This window comes from Fukomys damarensis, unplaced genomic scaffold (genome assembly GCF_012274545.1).
Source record: "Fukomys damarensis isolate Sample0158 unplaced genomic scaffold, DMR_v1.0_HiC HiC_scaffold_14, whole genome shotgun sequence".
Taxonomy (NCBI): Eukaryota; Metazoa; Chordata; class Mammalia; order Rodentia; family Bathyergidae; genus Fukomys; species Fukomys damarensis.
Genome location: NW_022900926.1, coordinates 58,166,491 through 58,187,168, shown reverse-complemented (window position 1 = coordinate 58,187,168; position 20,678 = coordinate 58,166,491).

The following is a 20,678-nucleotide window of genomic DNA, read 5'->3' as shown; positions in this document are numbered from 1 at the left end:
GGAGGAGGAGGAGGAGGAGGAAAGGGGGAAGAGGAGGAGAAGAAGAGGAAGAAGAAGAAGGAGAAGGAACAAATTTTGAAGTCATATTTTATTATAGATATTGAAGAAAACTTTATATGCTACTCTTGTTTGTAATAACATAAAAAACATGATTTAGTCTACTTGCAAATGAGCAAAATGGTTGCTGCCAGACAATCAGCCACAGTTATTTTGGGGTTTCTAAAATACCCCTGCAGAAGCATGGCCTGCCAGGAAGTCACAGCACGGAAAAAATAGAACCAATTTCAGAACTGACTCTGAATGCAGAGTCTGGTGTGTAGGTAGAGTCAGTAGTGAAAGCAGTGCAAAAACAAAGATGGTTTTGAGTTTTCTACTTATTTATTTATTTATTTGGTACCGGGGATTGAACTCAGGTCCCTGTGCTTGCAAGGCAGGCGGTGGAACCACTGAGCTGCATCCCTGGCTCTTGAGTTTTTTACTTTGAGTAATTAGTCTTAATAGTAACAACATTCCTCAAAGTCAAAAATTGGAGAATGGAGTGATCCTGCGTAAGGGACATATTGAATACACATATTCCTGAAGCAAGAAAATCTCAAGTTCAAGGCCATAGTAGACAAGTTAGTGAGAATGTTTCTCAAAAAGTTTAAAAACTAAGGGAAAAAATGGGGTAATTGGGGATGGAGCAACTCAGTAAGGAAGTACTTGGGTATATGGCTAGTATGCAGCATGCCCTGGGTTCAATCCTCAGCACCAGAAAAAAAAAAAATGCCATAAAACAAATCCAGTCTATACAAGTGTTTTGTTTGACCTGCAAGATTAAAAACAAAACAAAACAAAACAAAACTTCTGAACTAACATTTAGCTTTTGCATATGGCTTTCAACTCTTCTTAAATTATACCTACTCAGCTCAAAGAACTATGGACAGAGATACTACATAAGAGAGATTCTACTTAGTAAGTGAGAACTGCCTCCTTGGGTCTTCTTCTCTCTGTCCTGTGTCAAAGGAGGATCAAAGGTTTCCCTCCATTTTCCTGGTTCATATACATTAATTTTGGCTGCCTGGTTTTGTTCACATGTGACACCTCTGACCTAGGTACAAATTAATGCTTTTATAGGTAATTAAATCACTTATGCTATTATCCAAGTGCAAGGTTCACATCTCAAAATGATAAAGACTAGGAAAGGGGATGGCAGAGGTGGAGTGTAAGAAAATTTGTTTAAAAGATACAAAGACAAGTAAGCAGAGCACCGGATAGCTGGGAGCAGATCCTGAACAGGATCCTTAGGAAGGCTCTTTGTCTCAAGGTATTTAAGCAGGGGTATTTAAGTGGCTGAGGAGGAAGTTCAGGCTGTTGTGTAAGTGATATGATATCTAGCCTAGAGTAGAATGTATACTTTTCAGGGTCCAATCTACACAGTGTTCATGTGGTACACACGCAGGGTCCAGGTGCCCTGAGAAAATGGCCTGTCTTACCATTCTCTGCTCCAGCTCTTTAGGATCCCTGACAGCTGCGGGACACCTGGTAGATATTTTTGTGAGGATCACCTCTGGGAGGTGATGACTCAGCTGACTCCATTTTAGGTTTCTGGTCTCCATTTTTGGGTTAGAATTCTAACTCCTTTCTCTATAGAAGAAAAAGAAAAGCAGGGGATGAGCAAGGAGAAGAGAAAAGAAAGAAGAGGCAAGGAGAAGAAATGGGAAGTAAGTGGAGGAAATAAGAATGCTTTCCCTCAAAACTTTTCTGAATTTGAAGCTGAAAAGAGTACCCAAAAAGGATTGTAAGGATGGTCAAGAGAGTGGAAAAGCTGAGATTTTTGCTGTCATAAAAGTCAAGGGAGATAAGATTTCTAATAAAGAAATGTGAAAACTCATGCCTCTAAGATGAATGTGGAAGTTTGACGATCATTGTTGTTTCAACAAGGTAATAAGGGAAAAAATATATTAAAAAATGAAAAAATGGAAATAAAGTGTTTGCAAATGGGGAGGAGAAGAGGGGGTGAAGGGAGGGCAGGGACAAGGGGAAGAAATGAGAACCAAGACCTGTCATGTAAAGGCACAAGATCCCAACAATGAATGCAACTGTACTGTATACCTGAAAAGTAACAATAAACTCAACGAGAGAAAAAAAACAAAACCAAAAGCAAGGAAAGGCTATACTAATTAGGAGATTTGAATGTGAGAAAAGAGGTACAACTAATAAAAAAATTGCAGTGACTTTCTGTATTTTTTCAAAAGTTTGTTTCACACGGCAAAGATTTTTCAAAAATTATCTTTAAACGTTTTAAAAGATTTTGAAACATTAGAAATTAATGTCCCACTTTATAATCTTTTCTTTTCTTGATTTTAAATAAATTTTATTTTTAAGATTCACATATCACAATAAGAAAATTGACAAAAAATGACACAAATTTTATTTTGGAACATAAATTGCATACAAGAATTGATGAGAACTGAAAGTAACTAAACCTCAAGATAAAGATGTATTGACTTTTTTGACTTCACCCTGATAATGATTCTTCCCCATTTTGGAAGAATAAAAGAAATATTAGTGAAAGCATGGATTATTCCCAAGATTTATCAAATCACTTTCTCACCCAAATACTAAACAAACACTTGAGGAACTGCAGTAAGTCCATTCCTAGACAGTTGCCTGTCTCTCAGACCACCAGTACCAGCTAGGGCGTGACAGGAAACCAAAGGCATACTTGAGGGAGAATGTGACTGAGGAAAGTTCACAACACTGTTTTATCAAGGATTTGTCAAAGTTAACGGAAACCAGTAAAGCATGCTGCAGTGCCCAAGGTCTTGTGACTGGAAACAGAAGACTTAGCCCTGGGCCTGGGTGACTGAGGAGAGGCGTATTTATAGAACCAAGGTAAGTATTTAACCATAGGAAAAGAAACAAGACAGGAGCTGTGGTCTTCAAAAAATAGCAAATACAGTCAACCAGAAGACAGACACAAAGGGAATCAAAAAACCCACAAATATCTCAAACTCATTTCCTTTTTATTTTGTAACTTTTGACTTTTATCTTTTGTTTTCTGAAGCCAACTAGAAAATAAAGAAGACGTGTTGGTGACTGGACCAAAGACATCAGTCTCCCCTTGCAAACAGAAAGCTAGAGAAGGTGTACAACAAAACAAAACAAAAGACAAAAAACAGAAACAAAAACAAAACTTTAGCATAGAACCAGAGAGATTTATCTTCTCTCAGCTTCTGCAGCTCTGAACTACACTACGGTATTTTCTGCAAGAAAAAAATCAAATAGATCCTCCAATCCAAAAGGAGTTGTATCTCATTTTGTTTTATACTATTTGGAAGATTCATACTAAGGCAAGTGCTATGCTGTATTCATCTATTTTGTTTTTAAAACATCCAATTCCTTTGTATTTTGAAGGGATTAATCACTGTTTACTCTCTCTGTGGGGACTGGAGGGAATGTGCTCCTGCCTCTAACTACATATAATATAGCCAGTAAACAGCCTTCCTGCTGACTCTGCATAGGGGGCAAGTCTCTGGATCCAAGAGTGCTGAGGAAGACATGTCCTCTCCTAAGACTGCCAATTCGGAGAATGTAAATAAAACTAATTTGAGAGTTCAAATTTATCCTTGACCATAGACAAACCTATGGCAGGCACGCTGCAACTGGCTCTTTATCACCATTGAAAGCTCTCAAAAGTTCACCATCACTGACCTAGACCAAGGTCACTGTGTTCATTTCCCTAGCAGCAATAGTAGATTGGACAGGTTGTCCCTGCTAAAACATTTCCTGTACTTTTACTACTGGGAAATGCTTAGTTAAATCTATTCCTGCAAATTAACCTTCTCTCTTCTCTACAATTATGTAAATTCCAAGAATCTTCCCATACAATGCTCTTGTTGACTCCAGTTATTTGTACCCAAAGCATCTAACATGAGTGGTTTCTGCTTGCAGCACTGAGCTACTAACTGGATGATACCAGGCTCTGCCAAAGAGCAGGTGATGTGTTTTCTTGGAATTTACCAGCTGAGCCTAAATTATTTGTCCTGTCCTTATCTGAGTGCCTTACCTGGTCCCCACTTTGCCTTTATTCTCTGTGTGTGTTTCTACAATTAGTATTTTAAAACCTCTATCCTTATCTTTGGGAACATGTTAATGAAACCATTCAGATGTTAAGAAGTAGTAGAAGCTTAATAGGAAAACCCAATCCACTTGTAGGTGTCAGAAGCCGGATGTTAGTTGAGATATTTGGGGAAGAGGAAGACCACACTGACCTGAAAAATCTCAGCAGTTAAATGGTTGACACCACTGCTTACAAATCTCCATACCAAGGAAGATGAGAACATAACATTTACATTTGCCTACCATAAGTGAGCTGCTCTATGCTTGCCACTTTTTTAAAACATTTTCTTTCATTCTCAAAATAACGAAGTTTAGGCAACTTCCACAAGTTGCAGCTGTTTATTGACAAATTTAGGAATGAACCTGAAACTCCCACCCTCCACTCCTGCCACACCACCACCCTGCCTGAAAATGACAGTTATCTCTTTTCAGATCTTGATACTAAAATAAGAATGTGAGGAAATTAATGGCAGCAGTCAGTTCAGTGACAAAAATACAAGAAACTCTGCGGCACTTCAAATTTCAAGATGAATTTTTGACAGCACAAGAGGCTCTTTATTAAGAAGTCAGGAGTTTAATTGGGTTATGCTTGAAACATCTACAATGCTAGAAAACTTATTTCTTAGCATTGCAATTATATTTTCTACAGTATTGATGGAAAGGAAATTGCATAATTTGTTCACGTGTTAGAGATAGTCTGCTTGTTTACTGTTAATGATAATCAAAATATGTGACATCTAATAATGTTCTGGTAACAGTTAAATCAAACTGATTATAATGAAAACTTAATAAACAGTAAGACAGAGTTTTCTTTTAATATGCTTCTTGTTGTTGAAGTACTGCCGATCTGTAAAATATTTGAATTCCAAATCACAAATGGATGTGTATTCCGTTGTACAATCAAAATAAACGAAATAAAAACACAGCTCTGAATGAGTAGCCTTTTAACATTAAATTAAAGAAAAATAACTGAAAATCATAAAAATATTATTCAATTTTGGATGTTAATTTCAGGGAGTTTATATCATGTCGTGAACAAGATGAGTTTTTTTAGTGAAACTAAATTATTTTTGGGGATCGAATTTCATAGGTATGACTGGAAGCAGCTGCAAAAGCAAATCAAGTTTGCACGGAGAGAATATTAATGGGATTCTGAAATTCTTTATTCCCAAAAGGAGAGTAAAACTTTAAGCTAAACACTTGAAAGAAAACACATTTTACATGTTTCTTTTATTAGTTATGAGAGTTGCTTATTAATCAATGTTTAACAATGTAATTACAGCTGTTTTAGTCTCACCAGATAACACAGATTAATAAATGACCTGTGACTAGTGAAGTGTGTAGAAAGGGTAATGAACTCTTTCCAGCCACACATTAATTTATTAGTAATAAACAAAGACTATGATGAATTAGAAGAATTGTAGAGTTTCTGAATATTGAAATCAAATTTCCAGATGAAAGCTTTTAATCATTCTGTTTCCCTTCATTTATTTCTCTTCATGTTTGATAATGATTTGGATTTGCCTTTTTGGACTACATTAAATAGTTCATCTGAAACTCATCTCTTCTACTATTTAAAAGATTATGTTAATCTAACTTTTATTGTTACATTTTAATTTTACCTTATATTAAAAATAGAATAACTTTGATTTCAACTAATCCTTACTACTTTGAAGGGATGCTTATTTCAGGTCAGTAAAGCACTACTGGATTAGCCCTATTTTTCCCAAAACTTGTTTTAACTATATAGAATTCTGTTTGAAAGTTTCAGCTAAGTCAAAGGAAAAAGAAAGTCTCTGATATTATGACAAATATCACCAAAATCTGACAGTGAAAGAAAGTCATCAGGTATATGCACTCCCACAGGTTACAGTATATAATGTTTGAGAGTCATTTGATAAATATTTAAAAATCCATCCTTTCTGCTCTACTTCTATTATTATACAGTTATACAAACATGAATATTTATCTCCTGGCATATACAGGTTACCACAGTTCATTTCCTCCAATAATTGCCAATTTAGGGTTTAGGGGGTGAAACTATAAAAGTGTAGCAATCTACATCTTATTACTAAATTAAAAATGAGATGTTTTGCTAAAAAACTTGGAAGTACAAAACCTGCAATGCAATTTAAATGTGTGAAAATTATTATACTCAAAAATGTTTATATATTCTGCTTATCATTAAGATACACTGCTGAAAAAAGAGGAATAAATCCCTTAAACAAGATGAAGGGGATGAGCTAGACATTAAACTAGTCTAAAAACTGGAAGCAAAATAAAAAATTTTTATACCAACTTCTTGCTTAGGAAATGAGCTGAGCAGGAATATAACTTATTTAAAGAGAAAAAGTAAATTATAGGATTTTTCAAAGACCTTGAGCAGTAACGCCGCTTTCATCTCTACCCACATTTAGTTGGAGATATCCTCTCTGTACAGTGCAAGTCCCACCAGATAGAGCAGAAAGTTATTTCTTTCATGCAAAATGCAAATAAGCAGGAAGGTATTCCTATACCATCAGGAAGTGACTTTCTACATGATAACTTATAAGAAGAGTATTAAAATTTCTCTAAGAATGGAGGAATCAGCTTATAATAGCTTTTAGTTCCAAAATTATTCCGAATTTTGGAGATTGAATAATTGAGAAATATATTAATCCTGAAATAGTGCTTACTAAAACACATATTCTTTTACAAGTATTGGGGAATTATTAAAAAAAAAAAAAAACTCTTGGAGTTTCTTACCTGTTCATGAGTCCACGGTACAGTCCTGATTACAGCTTCATGATCTGAGATGACCAGGGTATTTACACTTGGGCTTCTTCTGTTTTGCTTTAATATATTAAGGACTCATTGGATATCTTATATTTTCATTCTTATAGTGGCTGATATGGTAGCTACTGACCTAAGGTATAAGAGTGGTGAAAATTAAGCCTGTTTCATAGGTGGGTGAAAATATTCATTGCCAAAGTAACATCAGGCTGCCATAGAAAAAACTGTGCTTCTCCTTAACTGTCTTCAATAGCTGTGGTACTTGAACTCACCACAAGTAGCAGGTTTAGCTCCTTGAGGAATATGAGTGTCTAATAATTCTATTGAAACATTAGTGTCAGAATAAAAACATTAAAATTCAAGTCCAAGGGCAGTCTCTGGTGTGGAACATTTCACATTGTAACAAAATTCTCCTGGGAAGATCAAACACTGAAAGAATGAAGCATATAAATAAATATTTGAATATTGAACTGAAAAGTTGTAAAGACAGAAAGGTCAGCAGGAATAGGTCAGATTGTCTGAAGCAGAGCCATATGTACTGTGACTTGAAAATAAATTGGCAAAAAATATAGGAGACAGAACAGACCCTCGTGCAGATATAAGTTACAATCTTTATGTATTTGTTTTTTGGTTTTTGTTTTTCTACCTCCTTTCTTTCACTACTTTCATTCTTTATCATTCTTTATAAGGTAAAAGTTTCAAGTATACAGGAAATTTTTAGTAACATTTTCCATAACATCATTATAAAACTTAGCAAGTAATAGGTTTAGCTGGAAAAAGAATTTATTCAATTATATGTACATATAATGTATCCAATCAAACAAACTCAATATTGGCACTTCAATGTGGATGAAAAAATGATACCAGCATTCATATATTTATATCCCTCAATTGTGATGCAATATTTAATTGTAAGAAGTGAGTTATGAAATGTGTACCCAAGAATTAAGATCCTGTGGAAAGAACTATGAATTCCTCTTGATTTTTCCTTTAAACTGAACTATGATATCAAAAGCAAGCCCGGTTGTTTGACATCATGAGCCCGAAGACCCCACACAACAGGAAAATCTCTTTTTTTCTGTCTCTCTTTCACTCCATTTTTTTTTTCAGGGGTGCCAGGGCTAGAACTTCAGTCCTTGCATTTGTGAGGCAGGCAGTGGAACAAAACTGAGCTAAATCCCTGGCCCTGTCTTTCACTCCAGACATAGAGTAATTATAAGAGTAACATTATCAAGCACTTTTATTTTGCTATGTGACACATGATTTTAAGCTCATTAATCTCCTAAAATTCTATGGGTTAGTTACAGTGAATATCTCCACTTTATGGAGAAGATTGAGTCACAGAATAGATAAAGGGCTCACCCACAATCAGAGTTAGAAAATTAAGCAAAAAGCCCATTCATGATGATACAGTTCTTTAGTCAATAACAAAACTTCTTTCTCCATGTTTTGAAATCCATCCTTGCTTGCAAGTCAAAGCTGAAATAGAAAATTTAAAAAAGTACTATAGCATTCAAATAACTGGTGTGGATAAAATAAAAGAGATGATAGAGAGAAGTTAGTACTAAAATATTACAGCCAAGATGTAGTTGTTCTAATGAATTGTATGTCTATCATAGGAAAGTCTCAGTTCATTTCTCTAATGTAAATTGATTGCTTGTTACCAGAAAGGGAAAAATGGGAATTATGACTACTAGGAAAGGAGAAATTTCTGAAATGGTAAAAGAAAGACTTCTAAGCACTTGCAGTCTAAGTCTTAAGAGTTTCAGAATAAATTATGAAGATGTGGAAATACTCTGACTGGTATTATTGGCTCACAAAAGTTTAGAGGTTGTTGATTTATTTTGAAATAGCAACAGCTAGCAAAAGTTTAGGAAGAAAATTTTTCAAAAGCATCAAAAGGTCACTTAGTAAATACAAAATCACAGTAAATCCTTTTTAATTCCAGAGAAGTTGAATTCTAAATAACTATCAAAGAAACAGTAATGCTAATCAACATTATTTCATTATTCAAGGCATAAACACACTTCAATATAATTTATGACAATGTCATAATCCAGCAAGTTCCTATAGACCAATTTCATCTGTGAGTGTAGATATAAATTGTATTAATAAATTGATTAAAACAGTATATTGAAACATAATTAACAAAAGACACAAATTAGATAAGAAAGAGCAAATGGAAAATATATGAAGATAGTAATTTAAAACACCAAAATCATTAATAATAGATAAACTTCAAGTCAAAAATTGTTCAAAGAAAAAAAAAGATCAAGTATTGATAAACAGAGAAATTCATCAGGAATCTGTAACATTTTTAAATATGCACATATCAAGCACTAGAAAACACAAAATACATGAAACAAACATTGAAGACTTGAAAAGAGAAACAAAACATTCTAAATAATAGTTGAAGACGTCCATGCCTCACTGTCAAAAATAGATAGAACTTCTAGAAGATAATGATTAGGAAATAGATTATTTCAAACTACATTGTGAAGCAACTAAGGTTAATTGATATATATAGAATATGCTACCCAACAATAGGAGAATAATGATTCTTTACATATATTCATGGAGCATTCTTTAAGACAAACCACAAAATAATTCTCAATAAATTTTAAAAAGATATATGTCATTTAAAATATCTAATTCAACCATAAAAGTAATGAAACTGAAAATGAATAAAAAAGAAAAATAGAAACTTCACACCTACATGGAAATTAATCAATATATAATACCTTCATCACCAGTGGCCCAAGGAGAAAGCTTAGAGGAAATTAGAAGGAAAATCTAAAACTATAATTTAATATCACACCACATGAAACTAAAAAGAGTATAAAATAAAGTTAGCAGAAAAAGGAAAATAGTAAAAAGTAAATAAGAAATAGAAAAGGCCAGGAGTAGTGGTGCAAGCCTATAATCCCAGCACTTGGAGGCAGAGTAGGAGGATTCCTGAGACCAGCCTGGGCTACATAGTGAGTTCAAAGCCAACCTGAGCTACATAGTTTGACCCTTTCAAGAGGGAGGGAGGGAGGGAGGGAAGAAGGGGGGAGAGAGAGAGAGAGGAGGGAGGGAGAGAGAGAGGGAGAGAGAACATGAAGAAACCAATGTTAGTTCTTGGAAAGGGTTTTTAAAAATGACAAATTTTTAGCTTGATTGGATAAGAAAAATATAAAAATAACAAATCAACAATGAAAATGGTGATTTTGCTATTAATCCTGGAAAAATAAAAAAAATAGAAGAGACTACAACAAAAATTATACAAAAACCAAATTAGGTATCCTAGAATAAATGGACAAATTCTAACACAAACTACAAAAGACATATAAAAATCTGAACAGATGTATAATAATTAGAGATCAAATCAGTAATCAAAAATCTCCAAAGAAAAGCTCAGGATCAGTAGGTTTCAATAGTGAATCCTACTAAATATTTAAAGAAGAATTAAAATAATTCCTTCTCAAACTCCTCCAAAATTAAAAGAGAAGGAACACTTTCTTACTCATTCTACTGAGACCACTACTCTCCTGATATTAAAACCAGATGAAGAGTATAAGAAAAAGAAACTTCAGTTGAATGTCCTTGATGCTAAACATTGATGCTGAAATCCTCAAAAAAATACCTGCAAACATAATTGAACAGCACATTAAAAGGATTGAATATTTTGACCAAGTGGGACTTACACAAATGCAAGGCTGCATTAACACAAAAAAAAAACTCAATGTCGTATACCAAGCTAATAGTACAAAGGGAAAAAAAGCTAAACAATTAAAAAAAGAAACACAAAGGGAAGAAGCACCTCATTACCATCATTTCAACTGTACCCAAAGCATTCTGTGAATTTTAATAGCATTTCCTTGTACAAACACTTAGGAAACTAGGAACGTAGGAACCTTCTCAAAGTGATAAAACTCACGCCTAATATCATGTCAATAGTGAAATACTAAGGGTTTTATCACTAAAATCAGGACTAAAACAAAGGGGCACACTTTCTCTATCACCTGTAACAGTGTACGGGAAGTCTTGGCTAGAAAAAAAAAGATATTCAAATGAAAAGAAGTGAAACTCTATTTGCTATATTTTAAATTTTTGTTTAATAGACAAAGTACATTTTCCCATTATGGAGTAAAATATGGAATGATTAAATTAATTAACATATTCATCACTTCACTTATTAAATTTTTTGCTAAGAATATTTGACATTTAGTCTACTTGTGCCTTTGAATTATATACTGTTACTAACTATAGTTGCTATGCTGTGCCATAGATCTCAGAATGTATTCCTCCTGTCAAACTAACTGTAACATCTGATCAGCTTTTTCCTATCTTATGCCTCACTGTCCTGTCCTCCACCTCGAGTAACCAGTACCTTACTCTCCTTATATGAGTTTAAATTTTTTTAGGGGTCCACACTTAAGAGAGAACATTTAGTTTTCATCTTTCTGTGTGTGGCTTATTTGCTCTAACATATCCTCTAGGTTATTCATGTATTACAAATCACATGATTCCCTTCTTTTCCTTTTGTAAGACTAAACAATATACTACTGTGTATGCATCTATTTTCCTTCCCAATTCATCTGTTGATGGACACTCAGGTTGATTTCATATTTTAGGTAATGTTAGTAATTGTGGATATACTGCTAAGTGAAATAAATAAGTCACACATGTGTAAATACCGAATAGTTTCTCTGGTGTGAACAAATTGCAATAGTACATAAGAGCCTAATGAGATAATTGACAATGTGAAATAGGAAGAAAAAGGCCAAAGGTGTAGGGAAAGTGGGAAGGGGAGGGGAAAGGTAAGAAGGGAAAAGAAAATATAAGAAAGGAAAAAAATGGAAACAAAGTCTTTGTAAATAAGGAAAGAGGAAGTGGGGAGGGAAGACAGGGATATGGGAGAAAAATAAGATAGCTCATGTAAAGGTACAACATCCCAATGATGAATGTAATTGTATTGTATATCTAAAATGTACCGATAAAAAATAAAAAAGACCTCCATTAAAAATGGACCTCCATTTCACACCATAAAAAATTTCACTTTATATCCATGATCTAAATATAAGTATAACAAACACAAATTCTTTCATTTTTTAAACAGAGTCCCATCATTTTGTCCAAAATGGTCTGGGACCCCTGAGCCTGAGCAATTCTCTTTCTTCAGCCTGCTGAATAGGTAGGACTACAGGCATCTGTCACCACATTCAACTTTAATCATAAAACTCTTAAAAGAAAACATGGGTAAATTGTTTATGACCTTGGATTCAACAATAGGTTCTTATGCATGACAACAAAATTATGTCCAACAAAATAAAAAGAGAATCTACTGGATTTTGTGTTAATTAAAAATTGTTGTGCATGAAAGAACATTATCAAGAAAGTAAAGAGACAGCAGACAGAATTGAGAAAATATTTCCAAACCGCAAGGACCCGAGCTGGATCCCTGGTATGAAAACAACAACAACAACAACAACCGCAATGATCCATCACTTTATCCCTGATGAAAATTAAATATAGTGTTACTGAGGAAAAAGTGTAACCCTTGAACATTGCTGAGGGGAGTGCAACGTGGCTCATGAACTGTTGAAAACAGTTGGTCAAATCCTAAAAATTAAATACAAGCAGTAATTTCATCATTGTGTAACTGACAGAAATATAAACAAGTGTACACACACACACACACACATAGTGACACTATTCATAATAGTTACAAGATTTCAAAAATGACCATCAAAAGGTGAGTTGATAAATTGTGGTATACAGTGATATTTTATCCAGCCATAAAAAGGAATGAAATACTGATACAACTTATAATTTGAATGAAACTTAAAAACATTATGCTAAATAAAATCTGCAAAAACACTACATATTTCATTACTCTACTTATGCAAAATATTCAGAAAAGGTGAAATGTTTAGAAATAGAGAAAATATTGTTGATGGCCAAGCAGTTGGAGGAGGGGAGAATGATTATCGATTAAAAGAGTATAGGGAGTGTTTATTTGATGAGTATCATTTTGGTTGATCAAAATGATTTGAAAATTTTTAGTGGTTGCACAATATTCTAAATGTACTAAATGCCACTAAATGGTTCACTTAAAAAAAGATTGATTTTACGTTATGAGAATTTCGCCTCAATACAATTTAGACAGAATCCATTCCAAAAGGATGATCAAAATCAGGGCATCTACTTAAATAACAAATCCTTGGTTGGACAACCTACTGCGTTGCATAAAGAAAGATAACAGGACTGAACAACTAGGAAAAAAAAACAACAACACACTACTTCTCTAGATGATAATATATTTGATTTAATTTTTATTTTAATGTGACTCCAATCAGAATTCCAATATTATTTTTGAGGTGACTAAATTCAAATATTGGCAACATGGAACATTACAGAAAGTGCCCAGAAAATTTAATGAAGAATTATTTTCAGTTATGTGATAATATAGCCTATATCTCAAGAAGAGACAAAAGAGAGTTGTTTCACGGAAACATTCCTTGCCTTGAGAATAATGTCACATATACTAAAAAGAAATTTATGCCAAACACCATAAACCCTGCTGGGGGACGTGACATTAAAGCAGTACTTGTTTCTCCAGATTGTCCCAGTAGTATACATGACAGATCATGAGTTGATTTAATAATTATTTTTCTTGCAAGTAAAATTCTCGTTATCTTTATCACAAAAAATGATATTTTTGCAACTGCACTCAACCAACCCAAATGAGTTCAGATAAGGAAGTTAAAAATGACTCATATATATTGTGGGATCTGCCATGTATGGAGAGAAATTATTTATGTGTAAAGAGTTTAACTTCTTGCATGTATGTGGAATGTATTTCTCTAGCCAAATGTACATATTATTATGAATATATGTACATATATCTAGATATGAATGCATACACAAAGTGTATGACTTCTTCTGTGACACAGGTCTGTGCAATAAGCTAAAAAGATCTTGCTCCATCGAATTCTGGGAGGCCTTTCAGTTGGATATGCCAGCCTCACATACACACAAACACACATATACATGCTGTACATAGTGTTTGTGTATATGAACATTTTAGATTCTATAATGGAGACAAATAGCCAACTCTTATCCCCCAGCAACCTTTTCTAAGGAGAAAATATGTATATGTATTTTAATTCATTACAATCTATGATATCTGATTTTGTTCCTGTCTATCCTATCTACCTCGGTAGAGCCCATACATCACTCTGCCTTTCACCAGCTATATCCAAGAACATTCAAAGAAAATAATACTCTCAGAAACAGGTTCCAATTGACATTCAAGGAAAATTGAAGAAAGAGAGTGTTACCAAACAAGGGATCACTGCCTTCTACAGCTTACAGCCAACAATACAGCACTAGATTTTTGCAAAAGGAAGCTGTTTTACTGTAGGTCTATCAACAACAACACATGACACACCCAAATCAGTTTCTCCACAGGACAAGTAATGAAGAAACTAAAATGGTCCAGGGAAGCAGAAATACGGGGCTTAATCGTGGTTATAACCAGGAGTCTTGGTGAAATTACCCACATCTGACACATTGATTCAAGTGAAACTTGTGAATAATTTTGCTCTATCCTATAGCTCTGCATTGCACCGCTCACATCTTATCTAAGTCCTTGAGGCCTTATTCTTGTTATTCAGATTGTGTTGGGAGAAATTTGTTCTGTGCATCTTCTCTAGATCATTTTAGATCTGGTTCGAGGGTTCTGTGCTTGTGTTCTAAAAAAATACCTTGAACAGGTTTTTAGGAACAGGGAAGTGGCCATTATAGATTAGCTTCAAGAGCGTTTTGAGGATTGCTTCTCTGGTTCCAGTTCATGCTAAAACTAACCCCAATTCTTAAATTCCTTGTATGAGCCAATATATTTTTAACTCATTTAAAATATGTTACTGTCATCTCCAACATTACATGGCCAGTAATATAGCAGAACTTATCAGAAAGTCAAATTCTTTATCTTCTGCTCTGTCCTTCCTTCAGACAATAAAACTAAAGACAAGAAAAGACTCCAATGTTATATTTGACTCATCATAAAGTGCCTATGCATAAATCCTCGTTTTTAATTTCCAAACATTATACATGACAGGTCATGAGTTGATTGAATATTTCCTTTTCTTATAAGTGAAATTCTCATTACCTTTATCAGAAAAAAATGATATTTTGACAGCATTTGCAACTATACTGAACAAGCCCAAATGAGTTCAGGCAAGGAAACTAAAAACGACTCATATATTGTGGGATCTGCAATGTATAGAGAAAAATTACTTATGAGTAGCTCTTTGGGTGTATACAGTTTAACTTCTTGCATGTATGTGGAATGTATTTCTCTGGTCAAATGTATATATTATTATGCATATATGTACGTATATCTAGATATGAATGTGTACACAAAGTATATGGCTTCTTCTGTGACACAGATCTATGTAATAAGCTAAAAGAATTTTGCTCCATCGAATTCTGTTTAAACTCAGTATATAAAGAGATTCAGTTCATAGCTACACAGCTGGTATTCGTAAGTGATTTAATTTCTGTGTTTTTACTTCCTTTTTGGAAATGTAGGGTTAAACAGACAATTGGCTTTGATAAGGTCATTAACAATTTCCCCCATGTAAAACCCAAGATGACTTCTCTGTCTGATTCAAGTTCTCATTGTACCTGACCTCTAGTCTGCATTTAGCAGAACTGAGTACAATATCTTGAAACATATTTCTCTATTTTATTTTGAGACACCACACTACTGTTTGCTTCGCTCTCTGTAGCTTTCTGTACTCCTTTAAAACCTCTAAATACTGAAATCCCAAATGCATCTTCTTCTATGTTTATACTATTTCTTTGTTTTAATCCAGTTCTATGACTGTAAATACTATATCACAAATGTGTGTCTTTGAATGCAACCTCTCCCTTAACCTCCAGATTTGAATCTTCATTTGCACACTTTGTATCTCAACTTGAGTGCATTAAAGGCATCTCAAATTTAACAAATCTAAAATAGACATGGGATATGCATTACATGCCAAATCCATTTTTTTCTTTTTATAGATTATAATATGCTCCTACTTCTCTAATCAAATAATTTTTTGATACTTTTATGCTCAGGCCATATAAGCTATTGTATTTTCATGTCATGTTGGCTTTTCTGTAAAATATTAGCTGAACTCCAAATTCCTCTCTATCACTTCTCACTCCTCAGCCTTTTGGCTAAGATCAAATGTATTTTATCTCTGCCATCCTGTTCCATATTACCATTCTCTGTCACTGAGATTTCTCCAAAGATCCTCTAATTCTTTTCTTTGTTTTCTATATGTCTTTTTCTACACTAGTCAAAATGATTATTTAAAATGTCAATCACATTACGTCACACACTTGGTATGGATAATCCCTTCAACCTTGAACAATCATTTTCCAGGTTTTTGCCACATTGTCTCCATCCACTTTTATGCAAAGAACTCAACGTGAATATCAGCATTTCTTTCTTACAATTTCTATGATTCTGCAATTCTTTTTTTCCTGTGTATTTTATTCTTACACACTTGTAATGCATGAAGTTTACAATCATCTTGGGAAGTTGTTACATATACCTATTACAGCTTGTTTCCTTTTTTACCCTGCCTCTCTGATTCCCCAATAATTTTTTGTACCTGTTGATACTGTTTGTCTTAGCACATTATGGCTTATAATATTTACATTGATTAGGGTTATTAGTTTCATGTACCTGGCATATCTTTATCCTTCTCACTTCCCCTTCCCTTTCCCCTCTTCTTATTTCTTTGTACCATTTCCCTGTTGTACAAAATCTGTCCCTCTTGTCACTTTCTATCTGTCTTTTTACTTTTTTGTTGTTGTTGTTTATATTTTGCCTGACTCGTATGGGGAATATCCTACAGCAGTCAAGCTTGTGTGTCCAACTTATTTCACTCAACATTATGTATTCCACAATTCTTTCAAAATAAAAAGTTTTAAAAAACTTTTAGAATATGGGCTTAAAAATAATAGCTTTCAAACCCAGGCCTCATTTCAGACCACCAATTAAATCAGAATTCAAGAGTGAAATTCAGTTAGTGGCATGGGAAATAATTCTCGAATGATACTGGTGCCTGCCTGTGACTGAGATCCCTTCGCCTCCACAGCAGGGTTCTCAGAGTTTGAGCTTCGTATTCAGAAATTTCAGTGCCACCAGTGAAGAGGTCAGTTACACAAATTTTCGGGCCCCACCTTAGATGCAAGTAAATTTAACAAGACCTTTAGGTCTCATCTGCTGTCCCGGAGAATAAACATTAGCCACATGTAGTATTGCTCACTTGAATTGTGGCTAATAATACATGTTAAAACAATACTTCTAAATAATCTTTGAAATGAAATCAATCTATTTATTTTTTAATTTGCCACCATAAAAATTTTAATTATATATGAATGACTCATGTTGTTTGTCCACTGGAGAGAGCTGCTCAAGAGCAATTTTCCCTAGCTCTGACACTCCCTAGATGTTATATAACTTGGCTTTTATATAGTAACTGTTTTGTGCCTTTAGATCTAGCCTTTATTATCACACTTCATTTCTAAGTAGGAAATCTGGGGCTAGGGTAAGCTACCCGCCTTGATCCTGCCAATAATAATTTTTCTAAATTAATTTACTACGCATTTATAATGAAACTTAATGCTTAATTCTGCCTATTTCCCTAATAATTATCTTCCATGTTTATTTTTTTTTTTTTGCCGACTTTGAAAACCAAGGAGTTTCCCCGTATTTTTATTTTTATTTTTATTTTTTTCAGCTTTAATTGAGTTTATTGGTACATTTTAGGGATACAGTACAGTTACATTCATTGTGGGGATCTTGTACCTCTACATGGCAAGTCTTGATTCTCATTTTTTTCCCTTACCTCTGCCCTCCCTTCACCCCCTCCTCCTCTCCCCATCTACAAACACTTTATTTTCATCTTCTCATTCTCTCACATTTTTTTCTTTTCCCTTTTTACTCTTCCCCTATATTGAAGATATACTCCTAAGTGAAATAAATAAGTCACACATGTGTAAATATCGAATAGTGTCCCTGGTGTGAATAATCTGCACCAATCCATGTTTAATGTTTATAGCTCTCTTTAAAAATGAATATACATCCTCTGATATATTTTCCCTCTTTTGAATTTTATGTATTAGCTATTCTAGTAATCTTCAAAAATCTGAATTGTTATTTCTAATGGAACTGCCAAAAATCTTGCCTCTAGATAGTCCAGACTGGAAGAAATGTCTTTGTAGAATATTTCTCCAGAAGGAAACTTATAACCCTAACTGTAAATCATATCAACAGCCAAGTACTTATGCATTTAAGTAGCAACATAGGTAGCAGGAAAACAAAATTTTAAAATCCCTTGTCCTTATGAGTCTTACATGTAAGGTTGGTGAGACAATGTACAATGTAAGTAAAGATGTTATATGTTGAATAACTATAAAATCCATGAGAAAAAAAAAAGAGATGTCTACATAAAATCCTTAAGAAGAGATGATTGAGTAGACTGGAATGCTTAAATAGAAGGGGAAACTGTGACTGTACCAATGGTAATCCTGAAAGACCATAATCCCAAATGTTGAAATCCAGAAAGATCAAAATCCTTAATGTCTAAAAGCTCTAAAGTCTAAATTCCCCCAATCACAATCCTGAAAGATTAAAATTCCAAATGTCGAAACATTGAGAGCTGTAATACCAAAAACTGCAGTTCCTATTTTTCAAAAGATGGTGTAGAAGGAAATAAAGCCAAATTCTGAGGAAAGAATTAGGTGTTTTCATCTGTATGCAAAAATCTCACATTGTGTTAGGTAGAATAAATACTTAGACGCCTGACATGTGGTATTTTCCTGTCTGAGGGTGTTTCCAAAGAGCTTAGAGTGTGAGTCTGAATGTGTGAGGTGGGGAGAATCTGGCAGAAAATGAATGTGAACATGTTTTCTGAGGTGAGCTATGCCATAAAAGAAAAAAAGAAAATAGGTACTCACGGTGACGGAATACATCAAAATAGACTTAGTGGTCATGAAAGTTGGCCAGGCCTTATGCACTAGTTTGTACAATTGCTATAATATCCTTATAATGGATATTATATCTCTTCAATTTAGTTTTTTTCCAGCTATTTTTAAATGCAGCAACTGTTTTTACAGTTCAGCATTCTATGTACAATTCATCATGATGTCATTTCCAACCCTACAGCTGTGAATGAGACTTTCAGGGCTTTCTAATTCATCTTCTGCAGATTTTGTAATTGGACCCTGTGAAAGTGCAGCTCTACCAGGTTAACTTCATGTGTTAGCACCGTGCGTGTGTATAAAAACATGGAAATTTACTCGGTAAAGGTAGAGATCTCTGTTTTGTACATCTGCATTTGTGAAAAGTAAAATTTCTCAAGATCTCTGCTCAAGATCTCTTGTGCACTGTTCATTTGGTGGAGACCCATTACAGTCTTTGATGGATCTGTGAAAGGTTTAGCTTGTCTGTTACAATATTTCAGAGGGCCGTGGTTATAAATTTGAGTACACAATTACCATCCAGACAGATACGGATTTACATCGTTACTTTTTTTTTAACCTAGTGCTTTATAAATACAATTTATTTGTTCTTAACTGTTAAACATGTGGAATTGGAACTGTCCGTACTACTCCTTAGTGTTTATGCTTGCAAAACTATGTTCTTATTTTCTATTATATTTTGTAAAATACCTTATGAAGTGCTCTGTCATATTTTTATGTTCTCACAAAATAGTTGCTCAGAATGAAAATCAATGTTTTGTTGAAAGCTTTTTCTAAAATTACATTTTAGAGTTTTGATTTTGGAGGATTTTAAAGTTTAGGGATTTCCTTATTTCAAGATTTCTGCATTCGGAATTATGAAGTTCAGGCTTATGTCTTTGGGAATTATGGCACAAGCCTAGGGAATGATTCTTGCGTCCAGGGAAATAACATTCCTAGTAACGGGGATTCAAATGTCCTGAGGTAGAAGCATGGCTGGCCTCTGAGGAGACCTGTAATCTGAAAAGATAGGAGTGAATGAAGGGGTGCAGGAGAAAGGATGCAGTTCGGTGAGACTGTGAGCTGTGGGTAAGTTTGATTTCACCACTAAGTGAGATGGAAGCCACTGCCAGCTTCTGTGCAGGAATCCTCTCCTGACATGTATTTTAGGAGGGCAACTTTAGTTGGATGAGTAATTGTATAGGCACCGAGAAGTTAACAGAATTGCCCAACATCTAGGAGATAGTGTGTTTTAAATTTAAATGTTGCATATTATGCTTAAATTTCTATTATATAAAAAGTAATTCCTTAAAAGTTTGGTTAGCAGATCATTACAAAATGAAGCCTGTTACTAGGACTTTGAGTGACGTTGGTAGTGTGTCTCCTGAGTCTGGACTCAGTTAAGCAAATTCTTCCCTTTAACTTTAAGGTCTGGACTGACAGTCTAGACTGACACTTCAACCGCAATCTTGTTGAAGATCTGGATCCAGGACCCAGGGAAGTTGCAGTAGATTCCTGATCCACAGAAATTTGAGATAATAAATGTCAATTGTGCTAGGATGCTCATTTTTGTGCTAATTTGTTAAGCACCTCTACATAACTAATACAGTAACTTTCACAAACTTTGGGAAATACATTATCTAAATTAAATTTCTCCAGCTTAAAATGCTTAAGATAGTTTCTGTTTCCTCAGTTAAAAAATATAACATATTCTCCCTTCGCTGCCCTTTATATATTACCTGGCTGTCTGACATTCCTTTACCCACATCCCCTTTTCTGTCTGATTGACT